Below are 23,487 nucleotides of genomic sequence, written 5' to 3' on the forward strand. Positions count from 1 at the left end.
GCAGAATGTTGCTACCTGAGGCACACAGACCAACACATGAAGGAAGAAAACAGACTCTCCTGAATCTGTCTGAGCTGTGGTGGCACCCCAATTTGAGGGACATGGTGACACATTTTTGTCAGGAATGCAGGGTGTGTGGAGAGCATAATGTTCAGAAACCATACACCACACTAAAAGGAGCGTACCCAGTCCCCACAGCTTGTTTTCAAGATATCAGTATAGATTATACTGATATGGGCGCAGAAAATGTAGTAGGGGGAAAAAGGTATCTTCTGGTGATGGTAGACAGGTTCTCTAGGTGGATAGAAGCCATTCCCACCGGAAAAGAGGACGCAAAAACAGTGGTGAAATGGCTCAAAACTGAACTCATCCCGAGGTATGGGGTCCCCAGGCGAATAAGGTCAGATAATGGCACACATTTTAACAACAAACTACTAAGAGAAGTAGAACAGGCCCTGGGAATCACTCATGCCTTCGGATCAGTTTATCATCCACAGTCACAGGGAATGGTGGAAAGAGCAAACCAGACATTGAAGGCTAAGATAGCTAAGGCATGTGCAGGAAGCAAGTTAACATGGGTAGAAGCGCTCCCATTGGCCCTCATGGCTATGAGGTCCTCAGAAGGACGAGAAACACATTTGACCCCACACGAAATAATGACAGGGAGAAAAATGCCAGGACCTCCACTAGATGGAGGCCACATGCCAATGTTAGATGTTCAGCAAATAGAAATGACAGACTATATGAAAAAGCTAACATCTCTGGTTTCAGCCCTTTCTACGCAGGTCCAGTTGGCGAACAGGAAACCGCAGGAGGAAGCAACACTACCTGTCAAGGTAGGCGACTGGGTCAGGGTCAAAGTTCACAAGAGGAAGTGGACTGACCCCAGGTGGTCCGGGCCTTACGAAGTAAGGGAGGTTACTTCACACTCGGTCCAGGTTAAAGGTAAAAAAGGAGCACCTTGGCACCACCTGACACATTGTGCCCCAGTCGCACCTCCTAGCCGCCCATTGGCAGAAATTAGAAAAGCAATCCAAAATGTATAGATGGAAGAGATGTTTTGGCGGGGAACAGCCCCCACATAGTACATCCATAACTTGGAAGGCAATGGGGTTTGGGAAAAAGACAACAGTTGTCCTAGCAGTAGTAGTAGTAGTGGGAGTTGCAGCATTAGTTCTGGGGTTGGAACATGCGTATGGGGACCGAGACCACAAAGAACAATCACCCGGTAGTGTCCAACCACCTCTCAGTAACAAAGGAAATGAAACTAGACGAGAGAAAAGAAGAGCAGTTTGGGCAGTAGTGAAGCAACACACTAAGGGCCCATCCCCAAGGTGCGGTGCCAGATTGACTCTCCCCTATGTGAGAGACTCAACCACGTCATTTACCTTTGATTTGTGTCAGGCTATAGACTGCGGGGGGTATAATAGTTTCTACAAAAACACAGATGTGTACATCTGTGACGACTATCAAAAGGTAGAGGATTGTGAAAGGAGCGCTTCCGGACAGGTGAAAGGTAGTCTCTGTAACAGCTGGTATGACGCGGGTTGGACAACAGGAGGGTGGAAACCATGGGCGAGGTTGACAGACAAAAGAGATTGGTGAGTACAACAAGATGAATGGGAGATATTATCTATACAGCGGGACTATAGTTCAGACCCCACGAAAAATCCCATAACCCTGTCAGTAAATAGAGCAATTGGGAGCAGGAACGGTCAGGATGTGTGGATGTTAGCCATAGGTGTATGGATAGCAGGAAGTGACCTGATAACCCCCCTGCAGATAAATATTTTGGATCCCCTCACGCACACACAGAATGACACTGACATGGCAGAGACTACAGTAAAACCCCCTCTGAAGGAGGAAGACGTAATAGTGCAGGACTTCTCTAAAATGAGGGTGGAAGATGTGTTAGAGTTATCAGCAGGTGCAGGCCAGGACAATTTATGGATCAGGTGGCTAATACAGAATGCCAAAGAACAACACATGGAAGGGTGCGTGGCCTGTGCCACAGCTAGACCAGTCATGTTCACTAACCCGGCCCCGTTGTTTCCTAATGAGGACCCAGCAGGATATGCATGCATGTTGAACTTCACACACTCTAAGACAGCTTCCCGCAATTGTACTACCCTAGCATCCCTCTTTCCCCCAGGCTTTGAAAAACCAGGGTATTTTACCGCCATAAAGGGGGAGGGTGCAAGATATCACTGTTTCAATCTCACCGGAACAAGCAAGCCCACAATCAAACTAGGTGATATACCCCAGACTGGTGCAACACAACTGTACAAAACAAAACAGCCCTAGGCCCAGTGGCTAGAATAGGACTATTCTACTATTGTGGTGGTCTTAGGTTGTACTCCCAGATAAAGTTCCCAAATCAAACGTCAGGAGTTTGTGCTATGGTTAGATTAGCTATGCCCATATCTTTGGTAGGGAGTAGAGTCCACTATACCCACCATAAGGCTGTGCAACTGACCGTAAAGAGAAGGCGCAGGGCCCGTAGTATGCAAGGCCCGGCTTTTGATCCATGGGCGGGAACCCCAACCTATATAGACAGCATAGGAGTTCCTAGGGGTGTCCCGAATGAATACAAATTGGCAGATCAAATAGCCGCAGGATTTGAGAATATACCACTGCTTTCAGCCATCTTCCCCGTCACTCCCAGCAAAAATGTAGATAGGATAAATTTTGTGCATTATAATGTTTTACGCTTGAGCAATGCAACTAGGGATGCCATCGAAGGCCTGGCCGAGCAGACGGCCCCAACGTCCCTCATGGCGCTCCAGAATAGGATGGCGCTGGACATGCTGTTGGCTGAAAAAGGAGGAGTCTGTTCCATGTTCGGAGAGATGTGCTGTACGGTCATCCCTAACAACACTGCCCCGGATGGGAAGGTCACCAGGGCTTTGAACCAACTTCGAGCCCTTTCCCAGGAGATGCATGACGCCTCAGGTGTATCAAATCCATTGGAGGGGTGGATGACAACCTTTTTTGGCAAATGGAAGAATCTTATCACTGCTTGTTTGACATCTATTGCTGTTTTTCTCGCTATTCTAGTTACCTGTGGGTGTTGCTGTGTGCCCTGCCTGCGGACCATGACATCCCGGCTCATCACCACTGCCTTGTCCAAAGAAAAAGCGCCGCCTCCCTATTCCGCTGGGATGCTGCCATTACTCACCATGCCAGAGGACGGGGAGGACGTTGAGGCACTGCAGTTAGTGTAAAAGGTGTTCGCACCTAGTAGGTGCGAAAAGGGGGAATTTGTGGGAAAATAATACAATGACTGAGGTGGTGATGAACAGGGCACTCAGGAACGGCCACGTAAAAGCTGGCTTAAAGTATATACTGAATTAACCAAAGACTAAATAAGAGTGTGTGTATGTGTGACATATTATACATTATGCTTTGCAGCTGGGTTACAGCTAGGAGGGAGAGAACAGACAGGGCTATCTTAGTCAGATATGCTACAGTGAGCACGGGAGGAGGAGATGGTGAGGCCAAGGACACTGAAGTTCGGTCTGATAACTCAGAGAACAGGACATACAAACTAAGGAGGGAGTGAACATAGCTGTCTGGTGAGGTAAATGATAACTGAAAATAATAAGAAGAAAGAGGGAAGAGGCAGAGCAGAGAGTGTAACCCAGCAACAGTATAGCTGACCAATCAGGCCCCACAAGGGGAACCAATATAACCCTGAGCACAATATTGTTTAAGTGCCTTTTGGGGGACCTCTGTACTAGACAAGTCTCCATCAGGTCCGTGCACGTGTAACTGCTCGGAAACGCATTTCATCTGTTGACCACAAGAATAAACACTGTGTTAAATTCATCATGGAGTCAGTTGTCAGTTTATAGAAGGATTTCCCCAACAGTACACCAGATTAAAGATGTAGTAGCTCGAAAACAAAGCTGCCAATCCAGCCACGAAGTTAGGATGTGGAGGCTCAACCACCTGACCCCCGATGCTCAGCATCCAAACGGTTTCTGTGAGAAATTCACCTAAACATAAAAAAACAAAGAAACACCAAACAGAAACACACACAGCTTTAATTAACTAACCATTTATGTGTCATTAATTATATCAACAACCCTGAAGACTAGTGCTTCACTACCAACACCCAAACTGTCACATTTATAAATGCCACAGAACATTACAAATTCAGGCATAATCGCATAAATGTTTTACCTGAAAAGCTTCTTCAGCCATGTATGTTGTTGATCACTGTGCAGCGATGGTTCTCACTTTAGGAGGTTTCCTCCCCGTAGCTAGGCTAAACAAAACAAAGTTGAAAAACACACGTTATGTTGGAATATAACATTATAACATCTGTAATAAGCAGTGTGTTAGGCGCCTATTGAGAATGTATAAGGGGTCGTGCAAAGTCAAACGTTATTATAATTTATACCTTACCTGTTAATCGAACAATATATTAACGATGGGCTTTCGCTTCAATAAAGGCAATTTTTTCTAACTATTGGGACTTTGTATCAACGTTAAAGGGCCGTCTGCAGCCTGATCTGAGGCGATGTGGCTAATGCATACGGTCAAGCTAGCTAGCTTTTTTTTCCACTAACGTTGACTTCAGTTTGCTAGTGTAAGCTATAACGGTGAAGAAATGTACAGTCAGACAGTCAAATATAGCTAAATAAAACACTGTGACGTTAGGCTAACGTTACTTACCAACGACCCGACTCCGTGGCGCCTAACCGTCCGGTAGCGTTAGCTACTTCTGCTGCATGCCTGCGTGACGTTAACATTGACGTTACAACACAGACTACTACGCTTAGTTAGTTGAAATAATATAAAAAGGGTTAACCGTTAACGCCAACATTACACCCACTATACTTTCCTTAACTTTAGCATTAAACTGCTTCGCCTGGGATTGCTTGTTCAGAATTCCTTCTGAAAAGTCTCCAGCTAACGTTAGCTAACTATGAGTGAACTTTATTGAGGGCCTGCACTAGACTGAAACACGGTCAACTTAGGTTATTTCAACCAGCATTAACAAGTTAAACCACAATTTAATTATGTAGGCTATTCATAATAGTATACTTACGTATTGTGGCTGAGTGGAGTGGCAATGTGGCTGCTCCTCTGCAATCCGCCATCAAATGGTCTTGTGTAAAGCAACTGCCTCGTGCAACGCATTCAACAGTAAATAACTGTACCTGTACTGCATCATTTACAGTCAAGGGCAAGTATGCCTGTAATTTATTATGGAAAAAAGCTGTCAACTACTGTAATAGTGTTTTCACCCATAATGCATTGCAATATACAGCTAAACTTTGTAAAATGACAAAACAAGAAGTTACTGTAAAATTTAGCTGTAGAAATTACAGAAATTTGTTACAGTGTACCGTTCCACCCCTTTAATACATGTCAATCAAGCTGAGCCTGTAAAGGCCACACAGTCTGATTAGTCAAGTGGAAAAACCTGTGGGAGTGGAACATGGATGTGTAGAGATGGGTTTTCAAACAATGCACCTTTTCACATGTTAAAGTAGGAAAAGCAAAGGTAGAAATAAAATTGAATTATGGCTTAACTCAGGTCACATTTTTACACTGGACATAAGGCATTACAAAGTCAAGAAAGTAGGTGTTAAACCGTTAAAGTAACCTTGTCCACCGTGGACTAAACATATTTCAAGACTGATTATAACTTCAGTTAAATAGAAAGCTTAGCATGTTTTATTACCTTCACTGATGTTAGTTTTCCACATATCTGCTACTAGCACTCTGATCACATTCCTTTCCTCAATGCTCCATAAAGAAGCAAAGAACAATCATCAATGACAAAGAGCATATGAAGTGAATCTTTACTGTCTGTCAGCTTCACGCTCAGAAAGGAATATCACGACTCATCATCGTGGTCAGCGAGTCCAAACACTTTAGAAACGCATTCCTCAAGTCAGAAACTCTAGTAATGATCCCTGAAAGTATAGTCTTGGTTAGACTGGGGGGGGGAAACTGCATCTCATTCACTGCCGAGTGATTGTCACTCAGGGTTCAGAGGGACAGAAGCTAATCGTTACGTGCTCCAGATGACTCTGAGGTGAGAAAATCTATTTAGATCTTTAAGAAGACCGATATGTAGATTGAATTAGATTTTCAGTCACTGTTGTCTCAATACTTCAGTGTCAGCCACTTATTCTCTACAATAAATGTTCCAGTCCTTTCTTTGCATTAATACTGGTTCTTAACATGCTTCCACTGGTTCAGATTATGAAAAACAGCAAAATAAGTTACCATAAAAAGGTGGACGACACACAAATTTAAATAACCTTATCGCCAGGGGACTATAGTCCAATACAACAACTGACAGCCTTTTATCACCTTAAGAATATATCAGGGTCAAAGCACTTATGTGTCAACAGGATTTGGAAAAACTTGTCCATGCTTTCATATTCAGTAGACTTGACTACTGTAACGGGGTCTTTACAGGTCTCCCTAAAAAATCAATCAGACAGCTACAGCTGATTCAGAACGCTGCTGCTCGAGTCCTCACTAAGACCAAGAGACTGGATCACATCACTCCAGTTCTGAAGTCTTTACACTGGCTTCCTGTGTCTCAAAGAATCGATTTCAAAGTACTTTTGCTAGTTTTTAAACCTACACGGTTTAGGTCCAAAATACATTTCTGATCTGCTACTACACTATGACCCCCCCCAGACCTCTCAGGTCATCTGGGACAGGTCTGCCTTCTGTCCCCAGATTCAGAACTAAACAGGGTGAAGCATTTTGTGTTGGGGTGATGGGAGCAGGTGGGGCTTGAAAATTCCCCCTTCCCCCGATTTTACTTTAACTTTTTACTGACAAAATCAAGTCTGTGTTTTGGTAAAAAACATTTTGTATCAAATGTTTCCTGTTGTCAAATGATATCGGAAAGCTGAATCGGGCAGTGGAGCCATGAAAAGTCCCCATGACAATCTACCTGACCATAGTCTTTCAAGTCAGTGACAAATCCAAGCTGCATTTCCTTTTCAAGCTGAATTTCCTTTTTACCAAAATTCAAGTTCCAATGTTGGTAAAATGTTTTGCTTCAAAAGTAGTCTTTCGTCCACTATTGTCAGAAAGCTCAATCTGGCAGTGGAGCCATAAAAACAACACATGCCAAAAAAACTACTTAACAATTGCCTTTCAAGTCACTGATCACATTTACTCGATAGAAAATTTCTATTATGTTGTTTTTAAGTGGCTCATTGGTCTAGGGGTATGATTCTCGCTTCGGGTGCGAGAGGTCCCGGGTTCAACTCCCGGACGAGCTCTGAAGGCAGGAGCTGTTGCAATCGTAATCTGAAATTTAAAATCCAGTTTATCATTAAATTAGCCCAGATTAGGAGCAGTCAAAGTTGTATTAGAGCATGCTGGCAATTTTTCATGTCCTGCTTCAACTTCATGCAACAGAAAAACTGGGAAAAATAAGAGGAACAATGAGCAGAACATGGCTCTCCTTTTTCATTTGTTGCGTCTCTGACTGTCAAGAGTTTTTTTTTTAATTTTCGAATTTATTAAATCTATTTGATCCGTAGAACACAGTCCCCCCGCTTCTGATCAACCCATATCAATTGCATGCTTAAAATAACATACGGTTAAAGCCCCGCCCATTTCAAGACAACCCGACCCACTTCCGGGTTAAATCCTGTCCACTCCCGGGTTAGGCCCCGCCCAGTCCGAGTACAGATACAGATACAGATACAGATAATGCTGTACTCGCTCATCCCTAACAGGTACTTTAAGATCAGAGGGTAATGTCTTCACTCTTCTGAGGTATGATCCCATCCAGAACCGTGCCATAGCTGCAGTCTTAGGATTTCTGGATGGGGTCGTGGCTGCTGTTATGTGTATAGCTGTAAATCTGCTCCCTAAAAACAATAACAGGTCCGGCTCTCCTTTCCCTCCTTTCTCCTTTGGCTTCTTCATCACTCTTCTTTGCACTCGTTCCCACTTGGACCTCCACAGGAAATAAAAGATGGCTCGTTCCATGTCTAAAATCTCTTTTCTGGGTGGGATTAAAACAGAGCTGATGAGTAAAAGCAAAGGTAAGCAAAAACAAGTACAAAAGGCTCGGCCAAACAGCAAAGCCCACCAAAAATAGTTTCAACTCATCGACGTTCCCCTCCAAGGAAGTCTTTAGTTAAAGGCGAAAGACTTGTGTGTTATGAAGAGAAACCAGAGTGAAAACAGCCGTCTGCTCGAGAGCAGCTGAAAACCCTAGTCGACCCAGTCCAAACCATCGTGGTAAGCCTCACTGGGTGTCCAAACTAAAATGATAAGAGGAAACTTGGTAGACTACTTACTTATGTTTATATTTGTACTCACAATGACATTTTTAAAACGCCAGCCAATCACAAGTCTTACATGTGAATAATCAATGTAGCTCACATAAAAGATAGTTGCAAGGTCTACCAAATGTTTAACTTTACAACCCGTAAGCTGTTGTAACCTTGGTTGCCACCTTCCGTCAAAATGTGAATCACAGATTCTCCAAGGCCTGGTGAGAAGTTGCAGAGCAGAGTGGCGCAGCGGAAGCGTGCTGGGCCCATAACCCAGAGGTCGATGGATCGAAACAATCCTCTGCTAATTCCTATGCTTTGTATCATCAGTAAGGCTATTTCCAGTCTGTTGATGTTTAACAAAGCATCTGTTGCTGCAAGTGTCTGAAGTGAAATCTCTACAATGCTCACACCTGCCGTAACACCCATAAAAACTGGAGTATAATACAATAACAAAAACATAACAGTACAAGCATGTAATACAGTAAAATAGAAACTGTAAAACATGTACTGTTAAAGTGCTTGTTGTGCTGTCTGATAGTCTGAGGTATAAAAGAGAGAGCATACTACTTGGTTTGTGTCACAGGAGGTCTTAGTCTACCACTACGTTCTATAACCCTACCAGTCAGATTACCACAGGAGGTAATATCTGTTGCAGCTCTTTTAAAGACTCTACCATAATACCTGCTGGAGATGCCAGGTCCTCATACATGTAAAGCATGAGCTCTACCACTGAGCTACATCCCCTGAAGATTTTCAGATTTTTTGACTTTTTTCTGAGATAGACATACACTTATCTTTATTAATCCTTTTGGGATGACTCCCGCAAGGAAATTGAAATATCACTGAATAAAAGAAGAAAACGGGGTAATGTTATTGTTGTATATGGCTTCAAAACCTGTAAATGCAACGGCAGTGGCTGGAAATCAAACCTGGACCCTGCACTGCTATGGTATGAATCATAGTCGAAAAGTAACACACCTGTTCTCTTTCTGCTGGACAATACAATGCTCAATGCAAATCTTGTAACACAGACTGAAAATAAATGCTAAGAGATACATTGGTGGATTACAGATAACACATCATTGTTAATGAATGCACATCAGTGATTTGGTATACTATGATGTGTCATTGGTTTGCTACCACTCTTAAAGAATGCCTCTCGTTGTCGGCAGGATTCGAACCTGCGCGGGGAGACCCCAATGGATTTCTAGTCCATCGCCTTAACCACTCGGCCACAACAACCTGAAAAGGCCTAGAAGTATACCTGTTTGCACAAATGTTCATAAACTTTTTAATTGGTTGCAAGCAGTTACCAGACACGGGCAATTTTCAAATCGTAGTGCGCTGCCTGTGTCTGTGGATACTCATGGAGGCAGCTTAATTGATTGATATGCTCCCTTAGTTGGACCATAACAGAGATGTAATATTTTACCAAATTGTGTTGGGCGAGTAACCTTTCTGGCTAATCTTCACAAATAAAGCAAGCAACCACACAAGAATGGCTGGGAATCGAACCCAGGTCAACTGCTTGGAAGGCAGCTATGCTCACCGCTATACCACCATTGCTTGACAGCACAATATACACTGAAAATCTGTAACACATCTGGATTGTTTGAGACTCAAAATGTGCTCTATCACTGAGCTCCAGCCCCTAATGATTTTCAGATTTTTTGGACTTTTTTGTGAGATCACTGAATAAGAGAAGAAACCTGGGTGGAATATGTAACGTTAATATTGTATATGGCTTCAAACTGTACTGCCTCTACACCCACGACTGCAGTCCGACCCACAACAACAACCTCATCGTCAAGTTTGCTGACGATACCACAGTGGTCGGACTCATCTCAAAGGGAGACGAGGCAGCCTACAGAGAGGAAGTCCTGAACTTGGCAGCTTGGTGTTCGGAGAACAACCTGTCTCTGAACACCAAGAAAACCAAGGAGATCATCGTTGACTTCAGGAAGAAGAGCACCGACCTAGCCCCCTCTACATCAACGGCGAGTGTGTGGAGAGGGTCCACACCTTCCGGTTTCTTGGTGTCCTCATCTCAGCTGACATCTCCTGGTCAGCCAACATCACAGCGGTCATCAAGAAGGCCCAGCAGCGACTACACTTCCTGAGGGTCCTCAGGAAGTACGACCTGGACTCCAACTTGCTGCTGACCTTCTACCACTCATCCATCGAGAGCCTGCTGACCTACTGTATCACAGTATGGTACGGCAGCTGCACCGTGGCAGACAGGGAGAGGCTGCAGAGGGTTGTAAGGTCAGCACAGAAGATCACCGGCTGCCCTCTCCCCTCCCTGACGGACATCTACACCTCCCGCTGCCTCAGCAGAGCAGAGAACATCATAAAGGACAGCTCCCACCCCGGCTCTGATCTGTTTGACCTGTTGCCCTCAGGAAGGCGCTACAGGTGCATCAGAGCACGGACCACAGACTCAAGAACAGTTTCTTCCCGAAGGCCATAACGACCCTGAACTCACCCCTGAACTCACATATGCACTGACTCCACTCCAAACACCCCCCCCCCCCCGGACTGTCTTCTTCATTCCGTCCGACTGTGCAATATTATTGTTATACTGTTACTGTTATATAATACCTCATAGGACACTGGAATCTGTGCAATTTCATTTCATACAATGCAATATTTAATACATTGACCTTTCCATTACTGTGCAATACTTATTTACTTAATATTAGTACTTAATCATTTCATTCCATCACTGTGCAATATTATTTATTGAGTGTTAACACTTATCTATGTTTATTCAAGCTGATTTATATGTATACTCGACAGTCACTACACTTTATATCTTTGACTTTATATTTTTGATATTTTATACTGTTATATTCATATATTTTTTTGTGTCAACGCTGCAAAGGGATTGCTTTAATGTCGTTGCACAAGTACCGTGTACTTGTGTATAATGACAATAAAGGCATTCTATTCTATTCTAAAACCTGGTAGTGGGTGGAAATCAAACCATGGCAAAATGCTTACACTGCTATTGTATAAATCATAGTTAAAAACTAACATCACTAAAAGAAAGCTACTGCAATGGCTGGGAATCCAACACCGATCAACTGCTTGGAAGGTAGCTATGCTGACAACTATACCACCATCACTGGGCAATGGACTGTTCACTGCAAATCTTGCAAAACATGTGGTCATTTAGACTGATTTTTGCATTAGTTACCATGAACACAAGGAAATTGCCTTTTAATACTTTTCTCTTTCAGAATAAGAGCTTTTGTAACTCTTCTTCAGACCAAACAATAACACTTGTTGGAGATGCCGGGGATTGAACCGGGGCCTCATACATGCGAAGCATGCGCTCTACCACTGAGCTACATCCCTGATCATTTCCGGAGTTTTTTTTACTTTTTCTGAAATCATCAAATAAGAGAAGAAACCTGGGTGAAATGTGTAATATTTATGTTGTATATGGTTTCAAACATGGCGGTGGCTGGAAATTGAGCCTTGGCAAAATGCTTGCACTGCTATGGTACAAATCTAGTCAAAAAGTAACACATCTGTTGCCTTTCTGCTGGACAATACAACGCTCAATGTAAATCTTGTCACACATCTGGGCATTGAGAGATGCATTGTTGGAAACGTGTGGCTTCCAGTACCTATGAGATAATACAATATTGTTCATGAAGCCACAAACTATGTAGGGTAATGCCCGGATCCCTAACAGGGAGTATACCTCCTTCAATGTTCATTTAGTTTTCTGATTGGTTAAGATTTCTGTGGGGACCCCTACCCGGGAAAAATGTTGAAGTAAACTATTGGCCACTTGTGTTAGCCTTGGTGTTTCCGAGGGGGAAAGCCTCTGGGTGACATGTTGCTTAAGAAAGGTTTGTCCTTCATAGTTCTAGTTTTTTTCCAATTCTTCTGGTCACACTTGGCACTATTTCACGTCTTTTGTCTGTAGTTCTCTACTCTGTCAGGGCTTATCTCCGTCTCCCCCACCTCTTTTTTTGTCTCTTGTTATGTCTCAGCACCAGTTGTTCCTAGTTCCTAGTATTACTATTACTAGTATCCTAGTATTATGCTTTTGGTCGTCTGTCCATCTCTACATACGTACGCACTTCACATTCTTGTGAATGTGATAACACAGGACCCCAGGGAGGGACTTTCTTTAAATTGGGCAAACTTTTTTACATGAACTTGCAGATCAATTGATGAGATTTTGGAGGTTTAAATGTTCAATGTTAAATTTGGCATACACAACCACTTGGAGTCGCGGATGAACTGATTTTGATTTTGGAGGTCAAAGGTCAAGGTTACTTTTTTGTTACGTCTCCAGAACTGTATATGTTGTAGTGGAATGGCTTCGAATGAAGACCGAAAACGCTTGTCTTTTACTAATAACATTTATTGTTCTCTATGCTGCAGTTTGCACAAGAAAAGAACAGTTTAGGCCTGGCGGACACGGATCACATCTAGCAGCTCACGTTCATCTGCAAATACTAGCAAGAATTGACACACAACTTCCGTGAAGGCTACTTCAAAATAAAAGCATTTCCTGTGACAGTCTTCAGTATAAAAACAAATAAAGTTGTGTACCTTTCAAGTATCAGCTAAACTATTAATTTTAACATTTCCTTTTCCGTTTTAAACTAAACACCACACATTCCTTTGCTTTAAACAAAACATTTCACAACAATGAACTGTTGTTCATTACTATTCAGCTATCACCTAATTAATCTCTAAAGGGTAAATCAACAGAACAGGTCTCTTAACAAACTTCCTGTAGTAGTACGAACAGTGCAGGAACGAACAAGTCCATCTCTTCTGAAAATAGCTCTGTTATCCTGCCCATTTCCAGGTCTGCCTGGGGGCATTATCCTCTTCGATCAATATGACGTCTCCCACCTTTAGCAAAGTGGGTGTGGGTATGTCACACTTGTGAGCTGATTTCAATTTCAGCAAGTAGTCCTTTCTCCAGCTGTTCCAAAAGCTGGTTATTAGTCTCTGTCGGTATCTCCATCTCTTACACATGTCTTCTCGACTCACATTGATTGCTTGAGATGGAGGAAGCATAGTCTTTGGTGGTAAGGAAGTCAGCCTTTCCCAACTAGAAAATGAGAAGGTGTGAGTGGCTGGGGTTCTGATGCATCACTGTCCACATAAGAAAGAGGCATGGAATTCAGCACAGCCTCCACCTCTGCAAGCATGGTTGTCAGCTCGTCAAAGTTTAGTGAAGCCCTCCCCAGGACCCTCTTTAGACATGTGTTTACAGATCTTACAAGCCTCTCCCAGAAGCCGCCCCACCAAGCAGCTCGCTCGGCAATATACTTCCAGGTGATCCCTTTCTCAGTAAACAACTCTGTAAGCTCTGATCCTTAAATGACCTCCATAGTTGTTTTAGGTCTTGTTCTGCTCTCTTGAATGTCTTAGCATTGTCTGTGTAAATAACTTGACATAGTCCTCGTCTTGCAATAAATCTCTTTAAAGCTAAAAGAAAACTTTCAGTAGTCTGATCTGAAACTAACTCTAGATGTACTGCTCTAGTCACAGCACAAGTGAAAAGTGTGATGTATGCCTTCTTAGGCTGACCACTTGATCTGACATACAAGGGTCCTGCAAAATCTACCCCAGTAACTTCAAATGGTGGGGACTCTGTGACTCTATCTCTGGGTAACGGAGCTGTAACTTGCTGGGCTGGTCTCACTTTTAGTTTTAGTTAGGTGGTGTACATGTTACAATGTACACCACCCGCTTGACTAGCTGTCTACCCCTTAAAACCAGAATCTCTCCCTCATTTTCACTAGAGTATCTCTGACACCAGAATGCATCACTCTCTCATGACAGGACTGAACTGTTAACTCAGAGTATCTGTGCTTTGTAGGCAGTACCCATGGGTGTTGTTCCCTGTAACTAATATTAGAATGCTGCAACCTGCCTCCCACACAAATGAGACCATTTTCATCCAAAAAAGGTTTCAGGTCTTTGATTTTTGAATCTCTTCTCAGGTTTTGTCCCTCTTTAAGTTGACAGATTTCCTGGCTAAAACTATGCCCTTGTGTCACCTTCACCCAATACACTTCTGCTGCAGTAAGCTCCTCAGAAGTGAGTTCACCCTGAATCCTTTGACCAGAACGTGCATTAGCTAAAAACCTTTTCACCCATGCAGTTATTCTAGACACTGTTTTTAACCTGCTGTACTTCTCTAGGTCTAATAGTGGCTCTGCTTCTTCAGTGCTGGTAAGCTGCACTACAACCTGAAACTTAGACCTAAGCTCAGTGTTAACTTCATCTAAGCCACCTTCCTCATCAATGTTCTTTGCTTCATCAGCCGATGACAGGGAAGTGGGTCCCTTCCACCACAGCTGCTCTTGGATGAGATTCTCAACACTCTGGCCTCTCATGGGTAAGTCAGCAGGATTAGTTTTGCCACTACAGTGGGACCAAAGTTCTGGATTACTGAGACCTTGAATTTCAGTCACTCTGTTTGCCACAAATGGCTTCCACCTATGTGCTGTGCTACGTATCCAATGAATATAATATGGTAATCAGTCAATCATATTAATCTGATCTTTCTTTCCATCATGGTTCATATTGGCTTGAGAATGGCTTGTTGTTCTAATCTTGCTCCAATCAGGGCACCCATGAGCTCCAAGCGTGGCAAGGTCATTTTCTTTAGTGGGGCCACCTTTGACTTTGATTCCACAAAACTGGTGATAACTTGTCCTTCCTCGTTCTCTCCTTGCAGATAGGCAACTGCACTGTATGCCTTTTCGCTGACATCACAGTAGACATGCAACTTGGATGTCGGTGAGTTTGGCTGTATTTTAACTTGGTACCATCTTGGAATTGTAACCAAGTGGAGCTGCGGCAGCTCTGCACACCACTGATCCCATTTTTCAGCCAGGTCTGGGGGCAACTGTTCATCCCAATCAATTCCCCTTTCCCATAGTCCTTGAAAAAGGCATTTACCCGTATGGTAAATGGGGTGAGAAACCCGATGGGGTCAAAGATGCGAGCTGATGTCTTTAATACACTTCTCTGTTGTGTTTCCTTTCCCTTTAAGATGTCCAGCAGTCCTTTCAGATCAAACACAAAGTTATAATTTCAGATCTCCAGACTAATCCTAACACCTTCAGTACATTTCCACAAGTGCCGGTTTCTGGTGTGGGCTCTAGTCCACTTTCTGTCCACTTAGCCCTCAGTTCTGGTGAGTTTGTTACCCATTTGCACCAATTCATGCTGGCATGGGACAGAATCTCCTTTGCTGTTGTGGTGACTGAAAAGGCCTTTCCACACACACTGAGCTGGAGATGAAATCATCTACATAGAGATACTCATTAAGTGCCTTCACAGCTGTAGGTTGCTCAGTTTCATATTGCTTGATATGTTGTCTTATGGTTGCCGCTAGCAGGAATGGGCTGGGTGACACACCAAATACCACTCTATTCATCCTCATGATGCGCAGCTCATTTTTACAGTCACTGGTTGGAGGTCCATGCAGCCACAAAAACCTCACAGCATCTTTGTCCCTTTCTGTTAGAGCTATCTGCAAGAATGCCTTAGTAATGTCTGCAGTAAAGGCTATCTGGTGGAGCCTGAACTTGATTAGCACGTCTAACAGAATGTAGTGGAATGGCTTCGAATGACGACCGAAAACGCTTGTCTTTTACTAAGAAATTTATTTGTTCTCTATGCTGCAGTTTATACAAGAAAAGAACAGTTTAGGCCTGGCGGACACGGATTACGTCTAGCATCTCACGTTCATCTGCAAAAACTAGCAAGAATACACACACAACTTCCGTGAAGGCTACTTCAAAATAAATGCATTTTCTGTGACGTTCTTCAGTATAAAACAAATAAAGTTGTGTACCTTTTCAAGTATCAGCTATAAACTATACATTAACATTTCCTTTTCCGTTTTAAACTAAACATTTCACAACAGCATATAACACGTCACTTTCTTTTATATTAATGCATATACACATCAACTTTCTTTTATATAATGCATATACACATCAACTTTCTTTTATATTAATGATATACACATCAACTTCTTTTTGATTATCATCACCACTTCTTATTATGTTATCTCACCGTCAATTCACTTTCATTATATCATCATCACAATTCATTATGACATCAACTTTCTTTTTGATAAATGCATATTCACACAACTTCTTTTATTATTGCACCACATCAACTTTCATTGATATTAATCCACATACACATCAACATTCTTTGATATTAATGCATATACACAATCAACTTCTTTTAATAATAAATATACATCAAATTTCTTTGTGATTGATGCATCTACACATTCATTATATCATCATCACTATTCATTATGACATCAACTTTCTTTAGATTAATGCATATACACATCAACTTTCTTTTTATTAATGCATATACACATCAACTTTCTTTTAGATTTATCATCACCATTCATTATGTCATCATCACTATTCTTATGACATCAACTTTTTTTGATTTATGCATATACACACTCATTATGTCATCATCATATTCATTATGATCATCAACTTTCTTAGATTAATGCACATACACATCAACTTTCTTTTTATTATTGCACATACACATCAACTTTCATTGATATAATGCAGTACACATCAACTTCTTTGATATTAATGCATATTACACATCAACTATCTTTTGATATTAAGCATATACACATCAATTTCTTTTTGATTAATGCATATACACATCAACTTTCTTTAGAATAATGCATATACACATCAACTTTATTTTATATTAATGCATAACAGATCAAAATCTCTTTAATTAATAAATGTACACATCAACTTTATTTTGATTAATGCATATACACATCAACTCTTTTGATTTATCATCACCATTCATTATGTCATCATCACTATTATTATGACATCAACTTTTTTGCTAGATTAATGCACATACACATCAACTTTCTTTTATTAATGCATATACACATCTAATTTCTTTTTTATTAATGCTTATACACATCAAATTTCTTTTTTATTAATGCATATACACATCAACTTCATTTTAGATTTCTGCTATACATATCAACTTTCTTTTATATTTATTCATATACACATCAATTTTCTTTTCAATATATCAATTACCATTCATTATGTCACCATCACAATTCATTATGACATCAACTTTCTTTGATATTAATGCATATACACATCAACTTTTGTTTTGAGTAATACATATACACATCAACTTTCTTTTTGATGTATGCATATATACCTCAACTTTCATTTTCATTAATACATATACACATCAAATTCTTTTTTGATTTATGCATATACAAATCAACTTTCTTTTCATATATCATCACCGTTCATTATGTCATCGTCACAGTTCATTATGACATCAACTTCGTTTTAGATTAATGCACATACACATCAACTTTCTATAATATTAATATAACAGTGGTGTGAAAAAGTGTTTGCCCCTTCCTCATTTCCTGTTCCTTTGCATGTTTGTCACACTTAAGTGTTTCGGAACATCAAACCAATTTAAACAATAGTCAAGGACAACACAAGTAAACACAAAATGCAATTTGTAAATGAAGGTGTTTATTATTAAAGGTGAAAAAAAATCCAAACCATCATGGCCCTGTGTAAAAAGTGATTGCCCCCCTTGTTAAAACATGTTATGACTGTGGTTGTCCACACCGGAGTTCAATTTCTCTAGCCACACCCAGGCCTGATTATTGCCACACCTGTTCACAATCAAGGCATTACTTAAATAGGAGCTGCTTGACACAGTAAGGTCCACCAGAAGATCCTTAAAAGCTACACATCATGCCGAGACCCAAAGAAATTCAGGAACAATTGAGAAAGAAAGTAATTGAGATCTATCAGTCTGGAAAGGGTTATAAAGCCATTTCCAAAGCTTTGGGAATCCAGCGAACCACAGTGAGACATTATCCACAAATGGCGAAGACATGGAACAGTGGTGAACCTTCCCAGGAGTGGCCGGCCGCCCAAAATTACCCCAAGAGCGCAGCAACGACTCATCCAAGAGGTCACAAAAGACCCCAAACAACGTCCAAAGAACTGCAGGCCTCACTTGCCTCAGTTAAGGTCAGCGTTCATGCCTCCACCATCAGGAAAAGACTGGGCAAAAATGGCCTGCATGGCAGAGTTCCAAGGAGAAAACCACTGCTGAGCAAAAAGAACATCAAAGCTCGTCTCAATTTCTCCACAACACATCTTGATGATCCCCAAGACTTTTGGGACAACATTCTGTGGACCGATGAGACAAAAGTGGAACTTTGGAAGGTGTGTGTCCAAGTATATCTGGCGTAGAAGGAACACTGCATTTCATAAAAAGAACATTATACCAACAGTAAAATATGGTGGTGGTAGTGTGATGGTCTGGGGCTGTTTTGCTGCTTCAGGACCTGGAAGACTTGCCGTGATAAAAGGAACTATGAATTCTGCTGTCTACCAAGAGATCCTGAAGGAGAATGTTGACCATCTGTTCGTGTACTCAAGCTGAAACGAACTTGGGTTCTGCAGCAGGACAATGATCCTAAACACACCAGCAAGTCCACCACCGAATGGCTGAAGAAAAACAAATGAAGACTTTGGAGTGGCCTAGCCAAAGTCCTGACCTGAATCCTATTGAGATGTTGTGGTATGACCTTAAAAAGGCCGTTCATGCTCGAAAACCCTCTAATGTAACTATTAGGACAATTCTGCAAAGATGAGTGGGCCAAAATTCCTCCAGGACGCTGGAAAAGCCTCATTGCACGTTATCGCAAACGCTTGGTTGCAGTTGTTGCTGCTAAGGGTGGCCCAACCAGTTATTAGTTTAGGGGGCAATCACTTTTTCACACAGGGCCATGATGGTTTGGATTTTTTTTCACCTTAATAATAAACACCTTCATTTACAAATTGCATTTTGTGTTTACTTGTGTTGTTCTTGACTATTGTTTAAATTGGTTTGATGTTCCGAAACACTTAAGTGTGACAAACATGCAAAGGAACAGGAAATGAGGAAGGGGGCAAACACTTTTTCATACCACTGTATACACATCAACTTTCTTTTAGATGTACGCATATACACATCAAACTTCTTTTAGATTAATGCATACCGCATCAAGGTTTTTTTTAGATTTCTGCATAACACATCAACTTTCTTTTTGATTTCTGCATATACACATCAAATTTCTTTTTGATTAATGCATATACACATTCTTATGTCATCATCACTATTCATTATGCATCAATTTCTTTTAGATTTATGCATATACACATCAACTTTCTTTTTCATTAATACATATACAAATCATCTTTTTCATTATATCGTCACAGTCATTATGACATCAACTTTGTTTTAGATTAATGCACATACACATCGACTTTATATATAATATATAAACATCAAATTTCTTTTTGATTTATATATATACACATCAACTTTCTTTTTAATAAATGCAGACACATCAAATTTTTTTTTGAAATGCATATACACATTCATTATGTCATCATCACTATTCATTATGACATCACCCTTTTATAGATTAATGCATATACACATCAACTTTCTTTTATATTAATGCACATACACATCAACTTTTTTTGATTAATGCATATACACATCAACTTTCTTTTACATTACTGCATATAACATCAACTTTCTTTTGATTTATCATCACCATTCATTATGTCATCATCACTATTCATTATGTCATCATCACAATTCATTATGACATCAACTTTTTTTTTAATAAATGCATAAACACATCAACTTTCTTTTTTATTTATGCATAAAACATCAACTTTCTTTTTCATTAAAATGATAACAGCTGCTACTTAGCAGTTTCCAGTATATTACTACTTCCCAGTCCCAACCTCGCGGTAATTCTCACTTGGTGTGCCGCTTTCCAAATCCAAGGCCTCACCTATTCCCCCATTGTCACAGGGCCAATATTTTGTCCTTACTGTTTTTTGCCAATCAATAGTGCAAATCTTGCTACACTTTTGTATGGCTTTATCTTGTCAAGTATTATAACAACGTTTTGATCCAGGAACCCAGATCATTCAGTTTTTAAAACAACTCTGACTGCCGGTCCATGTTCTGCCAGTCCATGTGTTTCAGGTCCATTGACAGTTTGGGCAACGGCAGCGTTACGTGATCGTAATTGTTTTCCAGAAGACAGAAGATGGGTGCACCGTTCCCAGCGATGCTGCAATACGGGTCGATGCGTGGAGTGAATGGAGCAAGCCCCTTTTTCAACTCCCATTGCTAAAAATCCATTTAATATGTTGTCCCCTGATAGAGGACATATCAGATATTAAATGATAAGAACAGATTTTTTTTTCTTTTGAAAAGAATTTATTGACACATCATTTCATACTTTTGTCATTTAACATGTCACATGCAATGTACCCTTTTAAAATACAATCAATAATAAACCATAAACATCATAAGACAACAAAACAACCTTCAAGAGATGCGTTATACAATAATCCATAAAAACATCCACCAAAAATTGCTTAAAAATTACAGATAACATTGTCATAGATTAAAAGGTATAAAAGGTTTTCAATGTAAATGAGTGTCTATGTTAAAACCTCCAGCAGGGAGCGCATATGTTATGAATAAAAAGTCCACTGTTGTGCAGGAGTGGGGTGAGTCCCTACCAAGTGGGAACTCATTCCGCTCCCCCAAACAGATTTGGTCTCTCGGGATCCTGTCGAGGGGTGTCAGACTCAGAGGACCTCCCTGTAGCTCCTTCCCACCGACCTCACCCGGAGGGTCAGGCCGCCGCTGCTTTGAACTTGTACTGTGTGGCTCCGGCTCCTTCGTCCGAATGGGCACAGAGGCGATTCTTCTTTGAGGCTGTGTCCTAGGCCGCCGCCTGCAGCTCCGGCCATTCGGACCGTCGCTGCGGCCATCCGGATCACAGCCTCGGGGGGGATCTGCATGTGCTTCCTTACCAGCAAGTTTCTGGAGGTCCATATGGCGTCTTTGATGGCGGCTAGGGTGAGCCACTGTTTGGCAAATGTTCGTGCTGGTATCTGTTTTCTTGGCTCACCCCGTACAGCACCAGCTGTGGTGTAAGGACCTCCCTTGCTGGCAAGTACGGGATTGCAAGGAGCCGGCCATTGCCCACTGTTCTACGGCAGCGCTGCACTCCCAGAGCAGGTGCCTCACCGACTCATGCGCGCCACAACCTGGTCGGGGGCAAGTTGCGTGCGCCGACATGCCCGGGAGTGCATTACGGACCTGACGGGAGGATCTCGTGAGCCACCATCCATGACAGGTCCCGGAGTCTGTTTGGAAGAGCGGGATGGTTTACGTTGCGCCAAACTGTTGAGGGCTCGCCCAATGCGAGCCCGCGCACTGGACTCACTGGTTCCCGCTCCTGCACAACAGAAATGAGAGAGCGGTGAGTAGTTAAAACCTGCAACTCCTCCTGCTCAAGGTTAAAATGCCTTAAAAATGACTGGATAAAAGCGTAAGCTGGTGGCAGGTTAAAAGACACTGGAACTCTGAGGTCTTGGGTTAAAATCTTGATTTTCCTGAGGTACGACCCCATCCAGAACCTTGTCATCGCTGCGGTCTTGGGGTACTGGATGGGGCTGTGGCGGATAAAATGTGCAGGGCGGTGTATCTGCTCCCTAAAACAAGTACAGGTCAGGCACTCCTTTTCCTCCTCCTCCTTTGGCTTCTTCATCACGCTTCGTTTCAGTCTTTCCCACTAGAGCCCCACAAGAAATAAAAGATGGCTCGTTCCAGGTCTAAAATCGTTCTCCTAGGCGGGATAAAAACAGAACTGATTAGTAAAAGCAAAGGTAAAATCACTGCTTTAATGATTAAAACCTTTCCTTCTAAAGTCAGTCCTCTAAGTGTCCAGTATCCTAGTCTCTGTCTGACTTTCCCTACCTTGTCTGCCCAATTGTTTTCCCTTCCCCTCCCTATCAAACTTGATCCCAAGTATTTTTTGGTCGGTCCGGGTCACAGTCAGGGGGAGTCCTGTCGTCTCAGTCGCCTTCCATGGTCCATAAAATGGGCTTGGGTCTTGCTTCGGTTAAGCTTCGACCCAGAGGCCTGTCCGAACCAGTCAGTCAAGTCCAGCGTCCTGTTGACAGATAAAAGGTCAGTGCATAAAATGTTGATGTCGTCCATATATAAATGCATTTTGTCTCGAGTCCCCCGCTCCCTGGGACTCTTACCCCATGGATTCGTTGGTCCCTTCTAAGATCTGTTGCCATCGGTTCTATTGAGAGACGTAAAGGAGGGCAGATAACGGACAACCCTGACGGACACCGCAGTTTATATCCACTGCTGCTGTCAGATGCCCGTTTAACAATGAATTTGCTGTTGATCCCCGGTACAGCAGTCCCACCCAGGCTATAAACCTTCTTGGGAACCCATTTTTTGCAGTACCTGAAAGAGGTACTGGTGCGAGACCCGATCAAAGGCTTTCTCAAAATCTAAATTAGGACTACTAGCCGAATGTTTCTGTCTCTCGCATAACAGATGGTGTCTCGGATCAGTACGAGGCTGTCGGTGATCTTCCTCCCCGGGACGGCACAGGCTTGATCCGGTGAATCAGCTCTCCTAAAAACAGGGACATACGTGAAGCTAATAATTTGCTAAAAAGTTTACAGTCGACATTTAAAAGTGTGATGGGTCTCCAGTTTTTCAAGTCTGTCTTGTCTCTGTCTTTATGTAAAAGCGTCACTATCCCTACTCTAAAACTGTCAGAAGTCGGTCCAGTTGTTCAAAATCCTAAAAACAACAAGCAAGTCTGGTGCTAAAATGTCCCAAAATGTCAAGTAAAATTCAAGGGAAGCCCGTCTCTCCTGGTGACTTCCCTTTCTTAAAAGTTTTTACACAGTTTGTTTGTTCAATCATGGTAAAATCTTGAGTTAAGAGCACATTGTCATTTTTTGCTTGTTCAATTGATTTTAAAACTTCGGTCATGGTGTCCTTATTAACTGCTTTTTCCGTGTACAGTTCACGGTAAACGTCTTCGACAGTTTCTTTAATTTCCTCTGTGTGTTAGCTATGCATCCGTTTCTTTTTTAAGTCTAACATGCCCCCCCCTTTATTTATGATTTTCTTAAAAAAAATATCGTGTGCACTTCTCTCCTTCCTCTATTTCCTCTCCTTGCTTCTTAGTATGACACCTTGCTTTTAATTTCTGCTAAAACCGACATCTCTGTTTTAATTGTTTTATTTCTCATTAAAATCCATTCCC

The 23,487-nt window shown here is 41.9% G+C and overlaps 1 long non-coding RNA gene, 5 other non-coding genes and 1 pseudogene across 6 annotated transcripts; 1 reads left to right on the forward strand and 6 right to left on the reverse strand.

The window, feature by feature from the left end:
* Positions 1–3,870: 3,870 nt before the first annotated feature.
* Positions 3,871–5,301, reverse strand: LOC116681179 (uncharacterized). Its single transcript, XR_004329973.1, has 4 exons — positions 5,057–5,301; positions 4,681–4,740; positions 4,186–4,270; positions 3,871–3,998 (listed from the first exon to the last, which is right to left on the reverse strand). It is a non-coding gene; the product is annotated as an uncharacterized LOC116681179 (long non-coding RNA).
* A 429-nt stretch (positions 5,302–5,730) lies between these two features.
* On the reverse strand, positions 5,731–5,946 carry LOC116681182 (small nucleolar RNA U3). Its single transcript, XR_004329975.1, has one exon. It is a non-coding gene; the product is annotated as a small nucleolar RNA U3 (small nucleolar RNA).
* Positions 5,947–7,193: 1,247 nt separating this feature from the next.
* Positions 7,194–7,265, forward strand: trnap-cgg (transfer RNA proline (anticodon CGG)). Its single transcript has one exon. It is a non-coding gene; the product is annotated as a tRNA-Pro (tRNA).
* A 797-nt stretch (positions 7,266–8,062) lies between these two features.
* LOC116681183 (U5 spliceosomal RNA) lies at positions 8,063–8,178 on the reverse strand. Its single transcript, XR_004329976.1, has one exon. It is a non-coding gene; the product is annotated as a U5 spliceosomal RNA (small nuclear RNA).
* Positions 8,179–9,436: 1,258 nt separating this feature from the next.
* On the reverse strand, positions 9,437–9,518 carry trnas-aga (transfer RNA serine (anticodon AGA)). The gene has a single exon. It is a non-coding gene; the product is annotated as a tRNA-Ser (tRNA).
* A 2,047-nt stretch (positions 9,519–11,565) lies between these two features.
* On the reverse strand, positions 11,566–11,636 carry trnaa-cgc (transfer RNA alanine (anticodon CGC)). Its single transcript has one exon. It is a non-coding gene; the product is annotated as a tRNA-Ala (tRNA).
* Positions 11,637–20,438: 8,802 nt separating this feature from the next.
* On the reverse strand, positions 20,439–20,616 carry LOC116681180 (uncharacterized; annotated as a pseudogene).
* Positions 20,617–23,487: the final 2,871 nt, after the last annotated feature.

Source organism: Etheostoma spectabile, unplaced genomic scaffold (genome assembly GCF_008692095.1).
Source record: "Etheostoma spectabile isolate EspeVRDwgs_2016 unplaced genomic scaffold, UIUC_Espe_1.0 scaffold00018594, whole genome shotgun sequence".
NCBI classification, from domain to species: Eukaryota; Metazoa; Chordata; class Actinopteri; order Perciformes; family Percidae; genus Etheostoma; species Etheostoma spectabile.